The sequence below is a fragment of the Vombatus ursinus genome, unplaced genomic scaffold (genome assembly GCF_900497805.2).
Source record: "Vombatus ursinus unplaced genomic scaffold, bare-nosed wombat genome assembly UNPS02009205.1, whole genome shotgun sequence".
In the NCBI taxonomy this organism is placed as follows: domain Eukaryota; kingdom Metazoa; phylum Chordata; class Mammalia; order Diprotodontia; family Vombatidae; genus Vombatus; species Vombatus ursinus.
This window is the reverse complement of record NW_020948983.1, coordinates 8,395,444-8,408,364: the sequence shown is the minus strand read 5'-3', so window position 1 is coordinate 8,408,364 and position 12,921 is coordinate 8,395,444. Positions and strand designations below refer to the sequence as shown.

Here is a 12,921-nt window from a genome sequence, read left to right as displayed (position 1 = left end):
AGAACCTAATCATAAAGAATGAATGGGTCAAAGAACAAATTATAGAAAAAATCACTGATTTCATTAAACATAATGACCACAATAAGTCAACATACAAAAATTTGTGGGATGCAGCCAAAGCAGGGGGAAATTTTATATCTCCAAATGAGAAAATTTATATCTCTAGATGCTTGCATTAATAAAAGGGATCAATGAATTGGGCATACAACTTAAAAAAACTAGAAAAAAAAACAAATTTCAAAACCTCCAATTAAAAACTAAAATAGAAATTCTAAAAACCAAAAGAGAAATTAATAAAATTGAAAGTAAAATATTCATTGAACAAATAAAACTAAGAACTGATTTTATGGAAAAATGACAAAAGCAACTTTAAAAAAGAAAGAAAATCAAATTACTAGTATCAAATTTGAAAAAGATGAATACACAGTCAGGGATGGTGAAATAAAAGCTATTATTAGGAACTATTTTGCCCAACTAAATACCAATAAAACTTACAATCTAAATTAAATTGATCAATATTCACAAAAATATAAATCGTGCAGATTAACAAAAAAGAACATAGAATACTTAAATAACCCTATCTTAGAAAAAGAAATTGAACAAGCCATAAATGAGCTCCCCAAAATTTCAGGATCAGATGTATTTCCAAGAGAATCATACCAAACATTTAAAAAACAATTAATTCCAATACTTCTATATAAACTATTCAAAAAAACAAGTAAAAGGAGTCCTACCAAGTTCTTTGACACAGATATTGTTTGATACTTAAACCACAGAGAGCAAAAACAGAAAAAGAAAACTTCAAACCAATTTCCCTAATGAATATTGATGTAAAATTAAAAAAAAATACTAGCAAGGAGATAAAATCAATATATCACAAAGATCATACCAGGCTAGATTTATACCAAGAATGCAAGGCTAATTCAATATTAAGAAAACTATAAGCCTAATTGACCATATTGGTAACAAAAACAACAAAAATTATATGATTATTTCAATAGATGTAGAAAAAGCTTTTGACAAAAGAGAACACTTAGTCCTATTGAAAACACTAGAGGTCTGATATCTTGGCTTGGTGTCTGATATCTTAGCTTGGAGGTGTCAGCAGCAGGAGTTCCTGAAGCCTCACCATGCTGCCCAAGAACGATAAGAAGAAGAAAGATGCCGGCAAGTCGACCAAGAAGGACAAAGATCCCATGAACAAGTCTAGGGGCAATACTAAAAAAGAAGTGGTCCAAGGGAAAAGTTCAAGACAAGCTCAACAATCTGGTTCTGTTTGACAATGCAACATATGACAAACTCTGCAAGGAGGTCCCCAACTATAAACTTATCACCCCTGCAGTAGTCTCAGAGAGACTGAAGATCCAAGGTTCTCTAGCCCGAGCAGCCCTCCAGGAACTGCTTAGTAAAGGTCTGATTAAGCTAGTTTTCAAACACAGAGCACAAGTGATCTATACCAGGAACACCAAGGGCGGAGATGCTCCAGCTGCTGAAGATGCATGAAATGGTTCAACATTTTTGTATACATTTTCAAAAATAAACTTATTGAACTAAGAAAAAACACTAGAAAATATAGAAATAAAGGCAGCTTTTCGTTCTTTCTTTAAAAATAGCTTTTTTCTTTCTTAAAATGACAAATAGTATCTATCTAAAACCAAGAGCAAGCATTATCTATAATGGGGGTAAACTAGTTTTTCCAGTGAGTGCAAAGGATAACAAACTTGCTTCAAAGGTGAAGCAAGAATATCCATTATGACCATTATTATGCAGTATTATACTAGAAATGCTAGCTATAGCAATAAAACAAGAAAGAGAAATTGAAGGAATAAATTATTACTCTTTGCAGATGATATGATGGTATACTTAGAGAATCCTAGAGAGTCAATTAAAAAACTAGTCAAAACAATTAACAAATTCAGAAAATTCATTGTATATAAGTCCACATAAATCATCAGCATTTCTGTATATTGCCAACAAAATCTATCAGGAAGAGATAGAAAGAGACATTCTATTTAATAATGTTAGACAGTATAAAAAACTTGGAATCTATCTACCAAGCCACATATAGAAACCATATGCACACAGTTACAAAACTCTCTTCATAAATAAAAACAAATCTAAATAACTGAAAAACATTAATTTCTCTTAGGTTGGCCAAACTAATGTAATAAAAATGGCAAAACTACCTAAATTAATTTACTTATCAATACCTTACCAAACTATTACAGAATTACTTTATAGAGCTAGAAATATTCTAACAAAATTCATATGGAGGAACAAAAGGTCAGAAATATCAAGAGAATAAATTTTTAAAATGTGAAGGAAGGGAGCCTACCAATACCAGATTCCAAACTATACTACAAAGCTGTCATCATCCAAAAACTTTGGCACTAGATAAGAAATGGAGTGATTGATCAATAGAACAGATTAGATACATGACACACAGAAGCAAATGGCCATAGTAGACTAGTGTTTGATAAACCCAAAGATTTCAATTTTGAAGGCAAGAATTCATTATTTGACAAAAACTAGGAAAACTGGAAAGTAGTCTAACAGAAACAAGGCATAGGCCAACATCTCACATCATATAGCAAGATAAGCTCAAAATGGGTTCATGATTTAGACATAAAGAGTAATATCATAAGGAAATTAGGGAAGCATGGAAGAAATTATCTGTCATACTTATGGATAAAGGAAAAGTTCATGACCAAAGAAGAAATAGAGAGGTTCACAGGAGGTAAAATGGATAATCTTGATTACATAAAATTTGAAAGTTTTTGCACAAACAAAACTAATCTAGATAAAACTAAAAGAAAAGCAGAAAACTGGGAGGGGAGATTTGTAGCAAGTTTTTCTTAGAAAGGTCTAATTTCTTAAATATATAGGGAACTAAAGCCAAATTTATATGACTAAAAGTCATTCCCTAATTGATAAATGATCAAAGGATATAAACAGGCAGTTTTCAGAGGAAGAAATAAAAGCCATTAATAGTTATATAAAAATGTTCTGAATTGCTAATAATTAGAGAAATACACATTAAAATAACTGAGGTACTGCTTCACATCCATCAGATTGGCTAAGATGACAAAAAAGGAAAATGACAAATGCTGAAAGGGATGTAGAAAAATTGTGACACCAATGCACTGTTGGTGGAGCTATGAACTAGTTCAACCATTCTAGTGAGCAATTTGGAACTATCCCCAAAAAGTTATAAAACTGCATACTTCTTGACCCAGCAAAACCATTACAGTGATATGCTACTACATACTATACTATTACTATATACTGTACTCTATTATACTTCAAAGATTTTAAAGAAAAAGGGGGGCAACCCTATATATAAATATATATGTGTGTGTATATATATATGTATATGGCAGCTCTTTTTGTGGTAGCAAATTGGAAACTCAGGAAATACCCATAAATTGGAGAATAGCTGAAGAAGTTATGGTATATGAATGTGATGGAATACTATTTTGCTGTAAGAAATTATGAAGGGGATGGTTTCAGAAAAACCTGGGAAGATCTCTATGAATGGATGATGATGCAACATGAAGTGGGCAGAACCAAAGCAATTTACACAGTAACAGCAACATTGTAAATATAATCAACCATGAAAAACTTCTAATTCTGATCTATGCAATGATCCATCACAATTCCAAAGGTTTCACAATGAAAAAAAGCTATCCACTTATCAACTCAGAGTGTGGATTGAAGCACATTTTCAACTCTTTCTTTTTCTTTTTTTTTTTGAGGGGATAAGGGAGAGGGGGATATGACTAATAAAGAAGTATGTTTTGCACAATTTCAAATGCATAATGAGTATTGTAAGTCTTGCCTTTTCAACGAATAGAGAGGGAAATGAAGGGAGGGGAGAGAATTTGAAGCTGAAAATAAAAATTGAATAAAAATTTGTAAGAGATATGACACCTTCTATATAGTACTGCTAAATAATATGCATATTTCTCAGAACCACATAGAACTTTTACAGAAAATGACTATATAGTAGGGCACAAAGATATTACAAACAAATGTTTTTTAAAAAGCAGAAATAGTAAACATATCCTTTACAAATGATTATGCAATAAAAATAGTTTGGGGAGCACACACAAAAGACAGAGACCAAAATGGAAAGTTAAAAATGAAATCCTAAATAACGAGTGAGTAAAAGAATAAATCACAAAAATAATTAACAGCTATATGAAAGAAAATAATAATGATGAAACAACATACCAAAATTTCTAGGATGTATGCAACTGAAGCAGTCCTAGCGGGGTGTGGGGGGAAGCATAACCCTATAAACATACCTTAACAAAATAGAAAAAGAAAAGATTAATGAGTTAAATAAAAATGTTTAAAGAATGTTTTTATTTTATTTTTCTCAATTACATGTAAAAACATTTTAACACTCATTTTTAAAAATAATTTTTGAGTGCCAAATTCCTTCTCCCTTCCTTCCCATTTCTCCTCCTTGAGAAGGCAAGCACTTTGATATAAATTGCACATGTGCAATCAGGCAAAACATATTTCCATATTAACTATGTTGTAAAAGAAAACACAGAACAAAAAAATAAAAGTTTTAAAAAGTTTGTTTCGATCTGCATTTGGACTTAATCAGTTCTTTCTCTGGAGGTGGATAGCATTTTTTATCATGTCATTTGGAATTATCTTGGATCTTTGTATTGTTGAGAATATCTAAGTCATTAGTTGATCATCATATAATATTGCTGTTACTGTGTACAATGGTATCCTGGCTCTGTTCACTTCACTTTGCAGCAGTTCATATAAGTTATTCCCAGGCTTTTCTGAAAAGATTCTGCTCGTCATTTCTTATACACAACAGTATTCCATCACAATCATATGCCACAACTTTTTCAGCCATTTACTAATTGATGAGCATCCCTTCAATTTCCAATTTTCTTGCCATCACAAAAACAGCTGCTATATATGTACCTATGGGACCTTTTCCTTTTTCTTTGATATCTTTAGGATATATACCTAGTAGAGGTATTGCTGGATCAAAGAGTATACACGGTTTTATAGTCCTTTGCGCATAGTTCCAAATTATTCTCCAAAATGACTGGATCAATTCACAACTCCATTAACAATACATTTGTGTCCCAATTTTTCCACATCTCTCCAACATTTATCATTTTCTTTTTCTGTCACATTAGCCAATATGATAGGTGTAAAGTGGCACCTCAGAGATGTTTTAATTTGTATTTCTCTAATCAATAGTGATTTAGAGAATTTTTTCATGTTATTATAGATAACTGATTTTTTTTCTGAAAATTACCTGTGCATATCCTTTGACTATCAATTGGGGAATTAATTTCTCTATGTGCTTGGGAAATGAGGTGTTTATCAAAGAAACTGGCTGTAAATCTCCCTCCCAATTTCCTACTTTCTTTCTAATCTTAATAGCATTGGAGTTGTTTGTGCAAAAACTTTTAAATTTAATGTAAGCAAAATTATTCATTTTATATCCTGAAATCCTCTTTATCTCTTATTTGGACATAAATTCTTCCCTTATTTGTAGATCTGACAGTAAAATATTTCATGTTCCCTAATTTGATTATGATAAAACCCTTTATTTCTAAATCGTGAACCCATTTTGACCTTATCTTGCTTGTTGTTGGTCCTTTGTTTTCAAAGGGAACCAATGACATCACAGGGTCATATCTTGACTTGCACTGGAATTGTGTTAAAGTGAAGCAGAGTTGCATAAAGTTATCAGTCTAACTCTCTTCCAGAGTTACTAAAGCGCAGTGGCAAGACAAAAGTCAAGACAATTGCAGATGGCCCAGTATGTAGTTGATGACCTTGACATCTTCAATGTCTAATCAATCTCTAAGAGCTCTACAATGTGTGCTTCAGCTACCTTCATAGCCATTAGAACAAACTGCCTTATTGTGGTATATGATGTGAGATATTGGTCTATACCAAATTTTTGCCTAACTGCTATCTAGTTTTTCCAGAAATTTTTGTCAAATAATGAATTCTTTTCCCAAAAGCATGGATCTTTGTGTTCAATGCTGCATTATAATAGTCATTTACTACTTACCTAATCTATTCCAATGATCCACCACTCTATTTCTTAGCCAGTACCTGATTGTTTTGATGATTACAACTTTGTAATACAGTTTGGATCTGGTACTGTTAGTCCACTTTCCTTCACATCTTTTTCACTGATTCCCTTGATATTCTTGACCTTTTGTTCTTCCAGATGAATTTTGTTATTTTTTCTAGCTCTATAAAATAATTATTGGTACAACACTGAATAAGCAAATTGATTTAGGTAGAATTGTCATTTTTATTATATTGGCTTGGCCTACCCATGAGCAATTAATATTTCTCCAGTTGTTCAGATCTGACTTTATTTGTGTGAAAAGTTTTTTATAATAGTGTTCAGATAGTTCCTGGGTTTGTCATGGCAGGTAAATTCCCAAATATTTTATGTTTTTTAACATATAATTTTACATATTTATATATATATATAGTATGTATTATATATACTATAAATATATTTGTACATAACTATATTTATATATGTTTAAATGTAATTTCTCTATCTCTTCCTGTTGAATTTTGTTGGTAATATATAGAAATGCTGATGATTTATGTGGGTTTATTTTATATCCTGAAACTTTGCTAAAGTTGTTAGTTATTTCAACTACTTTTTAGTTGGTTCTCTAAGTATGCCATTAAATCATCTGCAAAAGTAATAGTTTTATTTCCTCACTGACAATTCTAATACTTTCAATTTCTTTTTCTTCTCTTATTGCTATAGCTAGCATATCTAGTATAATATTGAATAATAGTGGTGATAATGGGCATCCTTGCTTCACCCCTGATCTTATTGGGAATTCTTCTAACTTATTCACATTACAGATAATGGTTGCTTTGGTTTTAGATACATACTACTTACTATTTTAGGCAAAGTTCCATTTATTCCTATGCTTACTTGAGTTTTAATAAGAATGTATTTTTATTTTATCAAAACATTTTTCTGCATCTATTGAGATAATTATATGATTTGTGTTGTATTTGTTATTGATATGGTGAATTATGCTGATAGTTTTCCTAATATTGAATAAGTCCTGCATTTCTTGTGTAAATCCCACCTGCTCATAGCTATGATTTTGTGATCTATTGCTATAATCTTCTTGCTAGCATTTTATTTAAAATTTTTGCATCAATATTTATTAGAGAAATAGAATTTTCAAAAATAAGGATGCTAACAAGTAAACAACTCTAATATAACCACAAAAAAGGAGATACCAAAAAATCAGCGGACAAATATACCCCTAGCCTTTCTCTGAAATCCTGGAATAACACATTTGAGACAAAAACTATAGAAATAACACATAAAACTAAAATCTGATTATATTTAAAGAATAATAAAATTGATAAAGTTTTGGTAAATGTGATTAAGAAGAAGAGGTTAGAAAATCAAATAGTATAACAGCAAATGAACAAGATGGAATCGCAAAAATCCCTTAAGAAATAGAAAGAACTATCAGAACCTGTTATGCAGTTATGTGCTAACAAAATTAAGAACCAAAGGAAATAAAAGAATGCCTTTAAAAACATAAAATACCTAAACTTACTAAAGATGAAATAGAGATTTTTAATAATCCAATCTGGGGAGAGGGGTTGGGGGGAGAATAGATCTAATTGTAAAGGAATTACCAAAACAACATCAACCACCTCCTGATCCTAATGGATTTATGGGAGAATTCTTTCAAACTTTTAAAAGAACATTTAGTACCAATCCTACATAAATTATTCTCCAAAACTGAGAAAGAAAACACCCTACCAGATTTCTTTTACATGACATATATAGTCCTAATACTTAAGCAAAGGATAAAGCACAAAAAGAGAACTATAGACTAATATCACTGATAAATATCAATTTTAAAAATTTAAATAAAATCTTGTCAAGTGGACTACAGAAATTCACCCAAGACATCATTGATCAAATTGGATTCACCTGATACATAGTAAATTTTGTTCTAGAAAACACAGTTTGAGCACAAATTCTCTTTCCTTTGTACTTAAAAGTCTCTTTCTACTGGTACTTGCAAAATTCGCTATTTGTCATTAGAATTCAACTTACAGCACAGGGTTTTTTTCTGATCTGTGGATTTTTTTTTATTAGAACACTGTTTTCTTGTTTAGGAGTAAAATTTTTTTGTTTTGTTTTGTTTTGTTTTTAGTATTATTTCTTACATTGTGGTGTTTAGGTATTTGCACTTGCCTCGTTCTTTTAGAAGACATAATCTTTAAGTTGTCTCTAAGCATGCTGTCTTCTAGATCAATATCCTCCTCAGTTCTCTAGCTGAGTACCATTGTAGCACAGATTGTTGTGTAGGTCATTCTTCCAGTCTGAATATGCTTCTGCCTTTTGGTTTTCCTTTACACTTGGAGCAGGGGGAGTAGAGTTGACTTCCGTTAGAAAGCTGTGATTTGGCATGTACAACCTTTCCACAATGTGGTGTGTTATGGGGGAGGGGGTATTAATTGAGTGTTTTAGGAGTCATGGATTAGTCTCCTCCATTGTTCATCAGCTTTCTTACCACATTATGGTTCTTGATGTCCAGACCATAAAGACAGCTGAAAATGGTTTGCCTCTTGGACATAATTCCTATTTCAGAGAGGTTTGAGAAATCATGAAGATTAGAGAAAATATCTAGTCCTCTATCTTGTTGATTAGGTCCCCCAGAACTCACAGCTTATTTTCAATGAACAATTCTGGTTTTGAAGAATAGATAATAAAACACCTCCACTCCTACTACCAAAGAGGTAGCAATTATAGTTACAGAATGTTGCATATACTGTCAAACAAGATTGCTTTGATGTTCTATTTTGCCTAACTGACAATGGAGAGTGGGGTAGGGTATAATGTAGCAAAATGACTAATGTCAAAATCCCTAAGTGTTGAGAATCCAAAGAAAAGCAAAAAACAGTGCTTGTCCTAAAAAAGCGTTTGCCACAGTGTGATCTTGTGCAAGTTATTTACTGTCTTGGAGACCCTCCCCCCCCCCCCGCAAAAATAAAAAACAAAAAACCTGTTACTTGCAGGATGATCACCAATTTGCATTGGTAGAGGGGGTTTTCTCACTGAGAGTTCTTTACTTTGATAAATCATAGGTTTTAATTAAATATATATGCATTCATATGTATGTATACATATATAAATATCTCTATGTCATGTATTTATATAGCCATATCATATCTATCTATATCTATGTCTTTCCTCATACTTTCACTTCTTAGGTTCAAAGGAAGGGACTGAATTTCCCAAGGACAAGTATTCTGAGCTAAAGAACTCGGTGGTGGGGAGGTGAGGGATGTGCAGTACATACCTAATTTTTCACAGAGACAATGGTAAAATGCAAGGAGTGTATGTGTGTGTGTGTGTGTGTGTGTGTGTGCAAACCAATTAGCACTGATAGGACCTCTTTAAAGGATAGAGCATAATTAGAGTTAATTCTAAAATATAGTATTGCATCACGGTTTCTCTAAAAACTCCAAGATGTACTGAGAAACTCCTTAAGTATCATATCTCACCTGAGGCAAGGACAACACATAGAGATAATTAAGAAAACACTCAAGTGGAAGCAGGACTAATTCAACCTAGGTCCAAATATAGGGTAAGCAAAAACTAAATACAGCCTGTATGATACCAGAAAGGCTGCAGAGGCTGGTAAGCCAAGGGGCTGACTTAAGCATGAGAATTATTCACCCAGAGTCAGGCCAGGAAGCTAGCGCTGCAGTAGGAGGAAAAGGGCAAGGATGAGGAGTACCAGAAAGCTGGTCATTTGTCTAGCTCATTCTGTCTTCCTAAAATGTAGAGCTTTTCATGACAGCAGTAGGTAGGGCACTGAACTCAGGATCAGGAGGACCTGGATTTGAATGCTGTTTTAAAGACGTACTAGTTGTGTGTCTCTCACAAGTCGCACAACCTCCCTGTGCATCAGTTTCTTTACCTGCAAAATAAGGGGGTTAGAGCTGATGGTTCCTCAGGTTTCATCCAGTTCTAAATCTCTGATCCTATGATCCTTCTTCCCTGATTGCTGTTCTGATATGGTAAGGGATTAGGGCTCGCCTTGCCCTTTTCTGATTCAACTGTGTTTGTCCGCCCATGAGTATCTCTATAGAACATGTGTAAATTTCTCTATTCCTATGGAGAAGGAATAGCCAATTGATCAAAGAGCCAATTGATACTGCATACAGCTAGGTGGCATGGTGGTTAAAGTGCCGGGCCTTGCAGGAAGACTCCTTTTCCTGAGTTCAAATTTGGCCTTAGACATTTACTAGCTGCGTGACCCTGAGCAAGTCACTTAACCTTGTTTGCCTCAGTTTCCTTATCTGTAAAAATGAGCTGGAGAAGGAAATGACAAACTACTCCAGTATCTTTGCTAAGAAAACCCCAAGTGGGTTCACAAAGAATCTGACAAGACTGAACAACAACCATATACAGAGCTCCATCACAGAAGAGAGGGAGCTAAGTAGACTAAACAGTTTATGTAATATGGTGTGATAGAGACCCACACACAGCTTTCCAGATGCAATTTTCAATGCCAGAATCAATCAATAAATTGATCAACAATCATTTATTAAGCAATACAGTGTACCTGGGCACTATGTTAAGCACAGTGGGGATATAAAGAAAAAGTCCCTACCCTCAAGATTTTTACATTCTAATGCAAAGACAACATGTATAAAGACTAATTGTTCCATTATAGCACCTGTAGTTAAAGATTCCATATGCAAACTACCTATTGCCCTAGGGGCCCTTGAGAAGTGATCAACATGGCTCTCAGAACTGCAAAGTATGGGAGCCCCCTGCTGTACTGGTGTTCTCCCAGAAAAGTCCAATGGAGCCGGACCAGAGGAATTAGCAACTGCCAAAGCCTTTAGGCTGGCGTCTCTGAGGGGGGGACCACACAGGTCTGCTGTACGCAAATGGTATTTCTAATTCCTTTCAGTTGCTGGCTGAATGTGAAAGCACCCAGACTTCTTTTCTTGTGCTCACAGGTGCCTCATACCAAATGTGAAGGGCCAGCTGTCTAGTTGAGCCTCATTGACAGATCGATTATTCATAGGGCCACCACCCTCTGTGTTCCTTAGGGGGAGGTGGAGGGCAGAAGAGAAGTGTAATTCTGGAGAATCCTGAGAATGTTGTGTAGAGCTTCCCCCCAAGCCCCAAGCAAACTCTCCTGATGCCTGACCCAAGGTCACTCCAATGTCTTAGCCTCCACTGGTGGATATTCATGCAGGCCATACCCACTTCTGGCCTAGGTCTTCTTTTCTTCCTCTCTCACATTTGATGATTTCATCAGCTGTCATGGATTCAGTTATCATCTCTAGGTAGCTGATTCCTAGATCTATATATCCAGCCTTATTCTCTTTTCTGGGCTCTAGTCTCACATCACCAGCAGCCTTTTGGAAATCTGAAGTTGCATGTTCCATAAGCATTTCAAGATCAAAACTGTCCAAAACAGCATTCATCATCTTTTCCCAAACCTTTCCCTTTTTCAGACAGTAATTACTGTGAGGCTACTACCCCCCCCGCTCAAGTTACCCAGGTTCAAAAATTCAATGTCATCCTTGACTCTTCACTCACTTTCTTGCCACATATCTAACCTGTTGCTGTTTTGTTTCTATTCCACACCTCTGATATATGTCGTCTCACCTCCATTCACATAACAATAACTCTACTATAGGCCCTCACCACTTCATGCCTGTCTTGGACTTTCTGCTATAAATTTCTCCCCATTCCAACCCAGCCTCTGCTTGGCTGCCAAAGTGATTTTCCAAAAAGTACAGCTCTAACCATGTCACTCCCTCTGCTTAATAAACTATAGTGGCTTCCTACCATCTCCACGAACAAATATTAAATCCTCTGCTTGGTGCTTAAAGCCCTTTGGAACCTGTCCACCTTGTACCTTTCCAATTATTTTGTACTTTACTCCCTTCCACACACCCTACAGTCCAATTACATTAGCCTCCTTACTTTTCCTCCCATGTGACACTGTCTCCCAAATCTGTGCCTCTACACTGGCTGTCTCCCATATCTGGAATGTTATTCTTAACATCTGCCTCTTGGCTTCCTTAGATCCCTATAACCCTCAGCTTAAATGTTACCTTCTTCTGGAAGACTTTCTTGGCTGCCAAACTGCTAGTGCCTTCCCTCTGCTATTAGCTTCCATTTAAGTGGGATTTTAGCTGGAACTTGAAGGAAGCCATGGAAACCAGTAGATGGGGATGGGGAAAGAGAGCATTCTAAACATGAGGGACAGCCAGTGAAAATGCCAAAAGTCTGGAGATGGAGCGTCTTGTGGTAGGAACAGCAAAGAGGCCAGCATTAATGGATTACAGAGAATGTGGAAGTGAGTAAGGTGTGATTAGACTGGAAAGGTAGGAAAGAGGCTGGGCTAGAAAGGGCTTTGAATGACAGAGGATCTTATATATGATTCTGGTGGTGATAGGAAGGCACTGAAGATTATTGAAGATGGAAATGACATAGTCAAATGCTCCTAAGAAGGAGCAGTCAGACAGGTAAGAGAACCAGGAGAGAGTAGCATCATGAAAACCTAGAGGGAAGAGAGTATCAGGAGAAAAAAGCAACTGACAGTGTCAAAGGCAACAGAGAGGTTAAGAAGGATGAGAAAAGAGAAATGGCTATTAGATTTGGCTATTAAGAGCTCACTGGTAACTTTGGAAAAAGCACTTTTAATTGTAGATGGCCTTCTCAAGGAGTTTAGCCATGAAAGGGAAGGAAGATATGGAAAGACAACTCCATTTTTAATAGAATTCTAAGGTGAATCCTTCTATAAAACAAATAATCTTTTTGTACCAGGGAAGATTTTCCCTACCCAACAATTTACTTTTTGTGCTAAACTGCATTTCCAT

At 34.8% G+C, this 12,921-nt stretch overlaps 1 pseudogene; it reads left to right on the top strand.

Moving 5' to 3' along the window:
- The first annotated feature begins 1,119 nt into the window (after positions 1 to 1,119).
- Positions 1,120 to 1,509, top strand: LOC114035353 (annotated as a pseudogene).
- Positions 1,510 to 12,921: the final 11,412 nt, after the last annotated feature.